Raw genomic sequence first — 10,791 nt, 5'->3', positions numbered from 1 at the left:
CTGTTTATGTTATCTTTGATTTCTTTCATCAGTGTTTTATAGTTCTCTAAGTACAGGTCTTTTGCCTCCTTAGGTAGGTTTATTCCTAGATATTTTATTCTTTTTGTTGCGATGGTAAATGGGATTGTTTCCTTAATTTCTCTTTCTTATCTTTCGTTGTTAGTGTATAGGAATGCCAGAGATTTCTGTGCATTAGTTTTGTATCCTGCAACCTTACCAAATTCATTGATTAGTTCTACTAGTTTTCTGGTGGCATCTTTCAGATTTTCAATTCACTTTTAGGTTTGTGACCTTGAGTGGGTCATCCACTCTCTGAACCTCAGTATCCCCACCTGCGAAACACAAGAATTGGACCAGTCACCAGATGAGTAGTTTTCAAATTGTGCTCAGTAGCAGTGCCTTAGGGCAGAGCTTCCCTGCTGTGTGTCATAGCCCACTGATCTCTGTAGCCCGTGGGGCCCGTGGCCATTTGCACTTCCTCTCTCTACCTGTGCTTTACAAGTGGCATTTTCTGTGCATCATGACGGAACAACTTGGGAAGCACTGACTTCAGGGTGTTGAGTGGATGGGGCTCAGCTGTATAGTCAGTCAGCATATGGAGGCTTTGTGCAAATTTTTAAAAGGCTTCCCTTCCTACTACTGCCATCTGCTGGAAAGCTGTTCTGTTAGTAATTATGAAAATGGAACCAGGAGGTGAGCACTGCCTCTTACTGGAGTTAAGCAGCTCACATTTGCACAGCCTTTAATAGGACTAATGGGCCTGCATGGAACGCTGGGATTCTCTCTGCCACAGCATTTTTGCTTTATGTGCTGTATATATTGGAGTTCTTTGTAAGATTATATATGGGAAAGTTCTGCCAAGAATGAAATATAAAAAAATCACTGGACAAGATGATCTCTAAGGTCTCCACTTTGAATTTGTACCACTCCATAGCAAACACCTCTTAGAATATTTGAATCTTCTTTCTCTAGACATGTTTAACAGTGTTGCACATGTCATTTAATGCTTGGTATTCCTATTGGGTTCTTGATGGTAAACCAAGAAAGGAGAGCATCAGGGAGGCCAGGTTTTCGATACTCACTGATAGCATTGCCTCCAGAGGTAGAGATTGCTGGCCGATAGTGGTGACTCCTGGTGGTTAGTAGCATCAGATTTCTAAGAGTAGAATACCAAGGACTGCATTTGTCTTTAAATTCAAGCGCTCACTTGCCTGCTTGCCTCCTTTCAAGTTTGACCTCATTTCTTAGGCTGAGTGCCCATATTTTTGTCTTATCATTGTCCTACATCATTTATTTATTTATTTATTTATTTTTGGCTGCGTTGGGTCTTCGTTGCTGCGCGTGGGCTTTCTGTAGTTGCAACGAACAGGGGCTACTCTTCATTGTCATGCGTGGGCTTCTCACTGCGGTGGCTTCTCTTGTTGCAGAGCATGGGCTTCAGTAGTTGTAGCTCACGGGCTCTAGAGCGCAGGCTCAGTAGTTGTGGCACATGGGCTTAGTTGCTCCGCGGCATGTGTGATTTTCTCAGACCAGGGCTTGAACCAGTGTCCCCTGCATTGACAGGCAGATTCTCAACCACTGCGCCACCAGGGAAGTCCTGTCCTACATCATTTTAAAGCAAATTTGATGATGAATTGGAAATTCCAATGGGAGAGAAACCCAACACATCCCTTGGATAGAAGAATGGAGTTGTTCTGGAGGTTTCCCACCCACATGCTAGGAGCTTTCCCCCACTTCTCAAGCCTCCTGTGGTGATAGCAGTGACGTAATTAGGTTTGGATGTCTTCTATCTCAGTGCCAGGAAAAAAGAGCTACAGAGCTTCCCACAGGTGCCTTATCAGGCTTGGCCATTCACTTCCCTTTTCTCTGTGCCGTTAATGAATCCCTGATACTAGGTCCTGTGGACCTGCAGAAAGCAGATGAGAGCTATGGTCTCCCAGCTATGTGATGGATTTACAGAAACACCCATTATAGAGGAATTTATAATATAATCTAGTTTACAGCCAGGCTCCATTTACTGTAAATATCAGTCTACACAGATGATGTATTCAAGAAACATTTTTCTTTTAGCTCCTTCAGGATGTTTACACTAAATGTAGTACATGATGCTGGATTGGAACCTGGTCCAGGAAAAAAAAGATCTTTCTGTGTGTTTGTCTTGTAAAGGATGTTGGGACAATTAGCAAAACTTGAATAAGATCTGTATGTTAGATAGCAGTATTATGTCAACATTAATTTCCTGACTTTGATCATTGTATTGTGGTTATAAAAATAAAAGTACTTGTTCTTAAAGTACTTAGGGGTGACTGGGCATGCAACTTATTCTCAAATGATTCAGGGGGAAAATATCTACACGTGTGTGTGTATGTGTAAGTATATACCATCAGAATAATAGAGCAAATGTGGTCAATTGTTAACAAATTGGGGAATCTGGATGAAGGGTGTATGGGATTTCTTTCTATTACTCTTGTAATTTTTTACAAATTTGAAATTATTTCAAAATTAAAAGATAATCCTCTCCCCCACTTAAAAAAAAAACAAACAACAGCAACAAAATCAGGCCTACAATTCTGATGAGGTGACAAATTCAAGCTCTAGAACCTACAACCCTGCAAACAGGACGGTGATGCCAAAGGTGACCTTGAAGCCATCAACCTGTAGCAGGGATGGAAAGTTGACTCTAAACAGGTTTTGCTGGGACTTCCCTGGTGGCGCAGTGGTTGGGAATCCACCTGCCAATGCAGGAGACACGGGTTCGAGCCCTGGCCCGGGAAGATCCCACATGCCGCAGAGCAACTAAGCCCATGCACCATATCTACTGAGCCTGAGCTCTAGAGCCCACAAGCCACAACTACTGAGCCCACGTGCCACTACTACTGAAGCCTGCACGCCTAGAGCCCATGCTCCGCAACAAGAGAAGCCACCGCAATGAGAAGCCTGCACACCGCAAGGAAGAGTAGCCCCCGCTCACTGCAACTAAAGAAAAAAGCCCATGTGCAGCAACGAAGACCCAACACAGACAAAAATAAATAAACATATTAAAAAAAAAAGATACTCCTCTCCCCCACTTAAAAAAACAAACAACAACAACAAAATCAGGCCTACAATTCTGATGAGGTGACAAATTCAAGCTCTAGAACCTACAACCCTGAAAACAGGACGGTGATGCCAAAGGTGACCTTGAAGCCATCAACCTGTAGCAGGGATGGAAAGTTGACTCTTAACAGGTTTTGCTGGACTTCCCTGGTGGTCCAGTGGTTAAGAATCCACCTTCAATGCAGGGGATGCAGGTTCAATCCCTGGTCGGGGAACTAAGAGCGCACATGCCACAGGGCAACTAAGCCCACGTGCCGCAACTACTGAGCCCACACACTCTGGAGCCTGCGCGCCACAACAAAAGATCCCGTGTGCCACATCAAAGATCCTGTGTGCCGCAACTAAGACCCGATGGCAGCCAAATAAATAAATAAATATTTTAAAAAATAAACAGGTTTTGCAAAATGCTTCCTACTTAAAGTGAAGTAGGTGACTGGGCGGTAGAATTTTAATTCAATGGAGAATGTGATTTACAAACTTGGAGTGCTTGATGGTTTGAACTAAAAGTTACCATAGTGCAGAAGATAGCTCCATTTCATTTAGGTCAGCTTTGCCCAGGAAGTTTTTCTGCAGGATCCTAAAAAAGAGTTCAGCAAAGAAGTTTGGCAGCTACTGTGTTAAAGGTAAACTAGGTGAAGTACTATATGAAATAAGAATGGCAGGGTGTTGATAACTGTTGAAGCTGGGTAATGAGCAGATGAAGGTTCACTGTACTGTTCCATTTTCTAGGTTTATCTTTGAAATCTTCCATAATAAAATGTTTAGATTATAAAGAAAAGAAAAACGACTTTTCTTGCAGGACTTTTTGGTGCCTTAACTATGATACTTTGAATTAACCTCCGAGCGTTTATATTGTTTCCCGAGCTTACCACGGAACTCTTGAGCTTCTCTTGGGACTAGTATTTCTGAGAATATACTTTTTGAAATGCTTTAGTTGGAGGTTAGGATGGTCAAGAAAGTATCTTGAGATAGTACTTGATCCAGATACTTAAAACTATCTGTAAATTTTTTAAAAGGAAATAAAAAAGTCCAAAAAGCCTTTGATTCTAGGTACCCACTGTGAACATCTCTTTAATCATCTCTGTGCATATATACATGGATATACAAATATAGCTCTTAAGTAAATAGCTCTTAAGTAACTGACTGCCACTGTTCAGTAACATCTTAGATATTTTTCAAGTCCATCAGTATGAACTATATCACCAATATAGTCTTGAATTAATGAATCTTAACCATTTTTCAGTTGGTGACTAGCTGACTAGCTGCTTCTAATTCTTTTTTTTACAGTTATTAACATTCTTAAATATATTTTCTACCTTCTTAGGTTGTATTCCTAAATATAACGTTGTGTCAAATGGCATGCAAATTTCATATGCTGATCCATATCACCAAACTGCTCTTCCAGAAAGGTTCTACTTACATAAACTCAAAATGGGTAAGATTTGTCAGAAATGAGGAGTGGGTGTTGGGAAAGAAGGACATTCTAATTTAGGGGGAAAGTATGAGCAAAAGCATGAAGCTGGAAGAATAAATAACCTGTTTAGGAAGTGGCTAAGCTCAGGCCTAGAGAAGAGCAGTAGGAAATAATGCCGTGGAAAGTTTGTGGAGGCTCCGGAATCTCTATTAAGATAGTTTGGGTGGGGACTTCCCTGGTGGCACAGTGGTTAAGAATCCTCCTGTCAATGCAGGGGACACGGGTTCAATCCCTGGTCAAGGAAGATCCCACATGCTGCAGAGCAACTAAGCCCGTGCACTGCAACTACTGAGCCTGCACTCTAGAGCCCACGAGCCACAGCTACTGAAGCCTGCGTGCCTAGAGCCCGTGCTCCGCAACAAGAGAAGCCACTGCAATGAGGAGCCCACGCACTGCAATGAAGTGTAGCCCCTGCTTGCCGCAGCTAGAGAAAGCCCACGTGCAGCAAAGGAAGACCCAATGCAGACAAAAATAAATAAATTAATTAAAATATTTATATAAAAAAATAATAAATAAAATAAAATCGTTTGGGTGATTCGGTAGGCAGTGGGAAGCTACTAGAATTTTATTTATTTATTTATGGCTGCGTTGGGTCTTCATTGCTGCACGGGCTTTCTCTAGTTGCAGTGAGCGGGGGGCTACTCTTGGCTGCAGTGCGCGGGCTTCTCATTGCAGTGGCTTCTCTTGTTGCAGAGCACGGGCTCTAGGCACGGGGGCTCCAGTAGTTGTGGCACGTGGGCTTCAGTAGTTGTGGCTCGTGGGCTCAGTAGTTGTGGCTCATGGGCTCTAGAGCACAGGCTCAGTAGTTGTGGTGCATGGGCTTAGTTGCTCCACAGCATGTGGAATCTTCCCGGACCAGGGCTCGAACCTGTGTCCCCTGCGTTGACAGGCGGATTCTTAACCACTGCACCACCAGGGAAGTCCGCTACTAGAATTTTTTGAGAAGGTTTCACATGGTTTATGAAACTAATTCTGTGTGTTCAGGATGAATAGGAAGGAGAGAGACTGATGGGGCTTAAAAGGTGGTCCCGCGAGAGTACATACGGGAAATAAGCCAGCTGGATTAGGAAGATGTGCCAGGGGAGTGAGGGGCTCACATTTCTGCTGTCACGTACGGTCCTGTTAGGCAAACCAGCCTGTCAAGTCCATGCTCCCAGCAGCTATCAGGCCTCTCCTCTAATGAGGCCCCTGATTTCAGAGGCAGTCATTGTAAAGTAATGTAACATTTACAGTTTAAAATGTAACATAAAATTTACAGTTTAAACCATTTTTAAGTGTACAGTTAGTTGTCTGGCATCAAGCACACTCACACTGTTGTGTTAACCATCAACGCCATCCATCTCCAGAACTTTCTCATCTTGCAAAACTGCCACTCTGTACCCCTTAAATACTAGCTCCCCATTTTCCCATCCCCACAGGCCCTGGCAACCCCAGCTCCACTTTCTCTCTGTGAATATGACTGTCCTAGGGTTCTCCTGTAAGTGGCATCATACAATATTTGTCCTTTTGTGTCTGGTTTATTCCACTTAGCAGAATGTCTTCAAGGTTCTTCCAGTCACTGTTTTGAAGATCTGCGCTATTCCTTGCCAGCTCTGACACTGCAGAATCTCATCTGGGAAGAAGTACAGTGCACCTGCCAGGGTGACTTCCCAATCGGCTCCCTTCTTGGGGGGGGATAAAAGAGTGGTGCTTGCCTGTTAACTTTCCTGTGTGTGTGTGTGTGTGTGTGTGAGTGTGTGTGTGTGTGTGTGTTAGAGAGAGAAAGAGAGAGATTCTCCCAGGGAACGTAAATTGCCATGGCCAGAGTATGTGAAAACATCTTTACAGTTAGTGTGTTTCCCAATGGTTGACCTCTCGAATGACTTGGAAAGGTATTGGGACTACCTAAATACCTAAGCTTAGGGCACATATCAAACCTTCCTAGAACTGCTAGAATAGAAAAAGGAGCTTGGGGGAGTTCCCTGGTGGCCTAGTGATTAGGATTCCAGGCTTTCACTGCCGTGGCCCAGGTGCAGTCCCTGGTCAGGGAACTGAGATCCCACAAGCCGCAAAGCACAGCCAAAAACAGAAAAAAGAAAAAGGAGCTCGGAATTCAGTCCTAACCGTACCCCCGCCTTTGCAAGAGGATGGGATGGACATGACTAGATTGGTTACAGAGCCGCTATGCTGCCCTTTTTTGTTTTTGTTTTTGTTCTGAATGAGCGGCTCTCAGAAAACAAAGAAAGCCAGTGTCTGCTTTATCATCTCCTTCCCCACACCTAGCAGAGTGTCAGGCATATGGTGAAATTGGTGGGAGGTGAGGTAGGCAGACAGTAGAACACAGGAAGAAAGGCTTTCTAAATGTCTCATTTCCAGTGCCAAATGCGGATGGAGTGGGTGAGTGGGTGGGCACTACACAGGGCTGGAGGCACTGGGTTTTGGCCACGTCTCAGATCAGACAAAGGATCGACAAATAAGACTTTCATTTCTGTATCAATACAGAAGCTGTCTCTAAGATCTCAAATTTGTTTTGCGCCTGGTAAAAGCAAAACCCCCATTTCACTAGGAGGCCAGATTGATATAAAAGAAAAATACTTCCTTTTTTGCAGCTCCTGTCCACAGCCTTGAGCCCCGTTCTTTGCTGGAGCAGACGGTCTTGGAAATTTTGGAGAGCTATGATTGTGTTAGCCATTTTGTACCCAGAGCTGAGTATTTGGTTAAACATTTTGCTGCTACCCACTGGAGAAGACGCCATCAGCTGTTCCCAGAAATGCACACCCCAGGCAGGAGTTACCCGGTCCTGTTTTCTCTACATGGAGGATTGCAGGAAATGCCTCTCAGCTCCGATGTCTTTCCTCCAGATTCCGTAAAGCCGCTTCTGGGGTGTGGCCACTCCTTTTCTTTTCTCTGCACTCTGGTAGAGTAAGGGAATAGGGGAGTTTTTCCTCATTATCAGGGCTCCAGCCGGAGCAGCTCAGAAACCCGATTACAGATCCCAGGCACAGGGAAGAAGCCAAACTACCGAGGACCAAGAAGCTCAGGGCTGGGCCCGGGCCCAAGTTCTGGTGCAGTGCCTAGTGCCTTTATATTTATTTAAAGGGGAGAGTGCTTGGTAACCAGGAGGCTGAGGCCTTCCTGAGCTGCAGAGCTCCTGGTCTGCCTGACCGCACAGGAATGATCTGGATGCTACTCTCTATGGCTGTCGCCCAGCTGTCGTGGGGGTGGGGAAAGGGCGTCCTACTTGAGGGCTTCTAGCTACAGAGCCAGGCCCTTAAACTGCTAAGACTGTAAGGAACAGAAATTCCAGAAATCCTCTGTTTTTCTTTTCTCAGCATTCCAGCATCCACCATCACAATGCCTCCCTTTCCTACGGCAAGGCAGTATAGCACACTGTTTAAGAGAAGGTTCTGACTGCCTGGATTCAAATCCTTGCTTTTCCTCTTGCTAGCTGCCTGATTCAGGGCAAGAGACCTAGCTTCCATGTCAGGGCTCTTTTGTAAAATGAGGAAATAATACCTAAATCATAAAATTATTGCAAAAAGATTTTTTAAAAAGGTAACACACATAGCATAGTGCTTGGTACAAAAGAAAAGGTCAATTAATAATGGCGAGTAGAATCAATGTCTCATTTATAAAATACAACGAATGCATCCTATTCCACTGCTGAGCTGTCCGAAAGCTTTTGATGTAAGAATATAAGAAATTATTAACTCTTCAAATCTCGGAATGACAGACATAAACACCAAATTAGTCGACTTTATTTTTTATGATCGGATTCGGCCTTTTCTTACCACCTTCTCAAACCCGGAGCCCCAAATCATCCTCGGTTTCTTGACCCCAACTCCCACCAGAGAAGGCTGACTTGGGGCCCCGGCACCAGCCTTCTCCTAGGGAAAGGGGGAAGGAGGAAGAAAAACACACGGGTGATCTCACCCTTTGGGACTGGGCGTTTTTCCGGCTGGGACGCGCAGCATCCCCAGCCAGACTGCGGCGATGGCCCTGCCCCGCCCTTCGCTGCAGTCCTGGAAGGGCTCCCAGGGGCGGAGGGGTGGCTGGCGAAGATTCTCTGCAGGGCGGGGAGGGGCAAGATTGGAGGATGCCCGCTGCGGGGAGGGCGGTGCGGCTGGAGCATCTCTGCCCGCCTGGGCGGAGGCAGCGACTCCACTGCACCATCAACCCCCACCCCTGGCGCGCGCACTCTTCCTTCCCCACCCTCCCGCGGCCCTCCCGCGGCCCTCCCGGGGCTCGACTCTTCCGCCGCATCGCCGCTTCGGCTCCTTCCGGGAGCGCTCGGCCCTTTCCGCCGGGTGATCAGGCAGCGAGCAGGCGGGAGCTCCGCCCCCTTTGGTTGGCCGGCGCTCGCGCCCGCCCCTCGCGCCGCGCTGCGGCGCTTCCCCCGAGCTCGCGACCGCCCGCCGCCGGAACGCGCGTGGCCGCCTATAAAAGAGGCGGGGCGCGCGCGTCGCCGCCACTACCCGCTGCGGAGCGAACGGGGAGGAACGGAGGCCGCTGAGCCCCGTCGGTTCCTCCAGCACCCCCGGCCCGACGCACCCACTGCCCTCACCCCCAGGAGCCGGTGAGAGGGGGAGCGGGCGAACTCAGGGCGGGAGCGAGGCCCGAGGGCGGCCGACCCCTGGGCGGGGAGCCGGACGGCCCCTGGGGCAGGGCGGGGCCAGCGCGCGGACAGGTGAGCCCGGCCGGCCTCGCCGCTCCCTCCGTCGGGCGGGGAACCGGGCGAGCCGGCCGTGACCGGCTTGTGGTGCGTGGGCTGCGGAGGAGCAGCCGGGCCGAGCCTGGGCGCGGGCCGCTGGAATGTCATTGACTGGGCGGAGGGGGCGGCGAGGCCGCCCGGTCCTTCCCCGCAGCCCAGCCTGGCTGCGGCCCCGCCCTGCTCCATCCGGCTGCGGCAGGTGGGGCGGGGGCTTCCTGGTCCGGATCGTTTCTCCATCCCCCTCTCCGCAGAGCGCTCCCCCCACCGCCCCCAATCCCTTCCCTCAGTGGGGAGCGACTTGTGCAGCTCCTTTTCTCAAATCCCCACCAGCAATGCCGGCCCAGCCCTTGAAGGAGGAAAAGCCGGGAGTAAAGGGCTCTTTGACCTTAATTTCATCCTGTGTGGCGGTTCTTGGCCTTCTCTGGACGGAAAGGTCCGAGACCGGCCATCTCCGTTTCTTATCTGTAATAAACATATTTTTCTTACCCAACTGTGATTTGCTTGTAAATAGCAGGTAGGTGCGGCGCTTGCTTTGTATGAGACCCAAACCAAATAACTTAATAGCTTAGAGTTCTTTTTTTTTTTTTTTTTTTCTTGCCCCGAGATCGGGTCTTTCGAGTCGAGGACATAATTATTATTTGTCAAAAATTCTACAGCCATGCCGGTGTTGAATGATAGAGCAGCCTTTTGTTTGAAAGCAGTCCCTGCGAATTTCATTAGATGCTTCCCAAAGAAAATTGCTTTTAAAAGTCTCTGAGGTACTGGGTTAAAATGTATTTTAAACAAAGGGCTTGTCAAGGTTAAGGGTTGAATATGTTTTAAATTAAAAGCTTGAATAGCTCAGGAAGCTGGGTTGAGATGATGCTTGAACTGGCCAACACCTTGTCAAATCTCTTTTGTATAATAGATCCTAAACTATGTAGGCCCTTTGTTCTGTCTTCATCATGGTATTTTAGAAAAACTTACCATGATGGCTGTTAGGGAAGAAGAGAAGAGAGACCATATGAAATATTTTCAGAATGTGTTGAGAAATTGCGTCATCATAGCAATTGGACTTAACTAAAACAGAATGTGTCAAAGATGGAAGGGTGGGAGTGTCTGCAGCCAGGAAACAGAAAACCTGAAGAACAGCGGTGGGAACACTCAGCTGTATGAAGCCATCGAGCCAAGGTTCCAACTCATCTGACTAGTCATGTATTTTCCCTTTTGTCTGCAGCTAATGTCAGCTTTTGAAAGGTCAAATTGAAGTCCGAGTTTTAAAAATGTGCTGCAGGAAAATAAAAACGTGCTGCAGTAAGGGCCTCTGTGCAGGAAATTAACAGTAAGCCTTTTTTAGTAACTGGGCCAATATTACTCAAAGGGACCCTCTAAGTGTGTTAGCTGTTATCCAGGGACCTAGATGGAGAGCCGAGACCCAGAAGGTGGATTTGCTCTCTGCTGGACAGGTGTGAGGCAGACCTGCAGTAAATGGTCAGCTGGGTAACATTCTCCGATATGCTTTTGGTCTTTGGCAGGGCGTTTGTAGGAATCG

At 47.2% G+C, this 10,791-nt stretch overlaps 1 protein-coding gene across 5 annotated transcripts in view; it reads left to right on the top strand.

Moving 5' to 3' along the window:
- The first annotated feature begins 8,926 nt into the window (after positions 1 to 8,926).
- SPTAN1 (spectrin alpha, non-erythrocytic 1) overlaps positions 8,927 to 10,791 on the top strand; it is a 59,545-nt gene continuing 57,680 nt past the window's right edge. For all 5 annotated transcript variants that reach the window (XM_061199827.1, XM_061199826.1, XM_061199825.1 and 2 more), the window contains exon 1: positions 8,927 to 9,125. The gene's annotated coding sequence lies outside the window, so the exon portion shown is untranslated. The remainder of the gene's footprint in view (positions 9,126 to 10,791) is intronic.

Source organism: Eubalaena glacialis, chromosome 9 (genome assembly GCF_028564815.1).
Source record: "Eubalaena glacialis isolate mEubGla1 chromosome 9, mEubGla1.1.hap2.+ XY, whole genome shotgun sequence".
NCBI classification, from domain to species: Eukaryota; Metazoa; Chordata; class Mammalia; order Artiodactyla; family Balaenidae; genus Eubalaena; species Eubalaena glacialis.
This window is presented reverse-complemented; position numbering and strand designations above follow the sequence as displayed.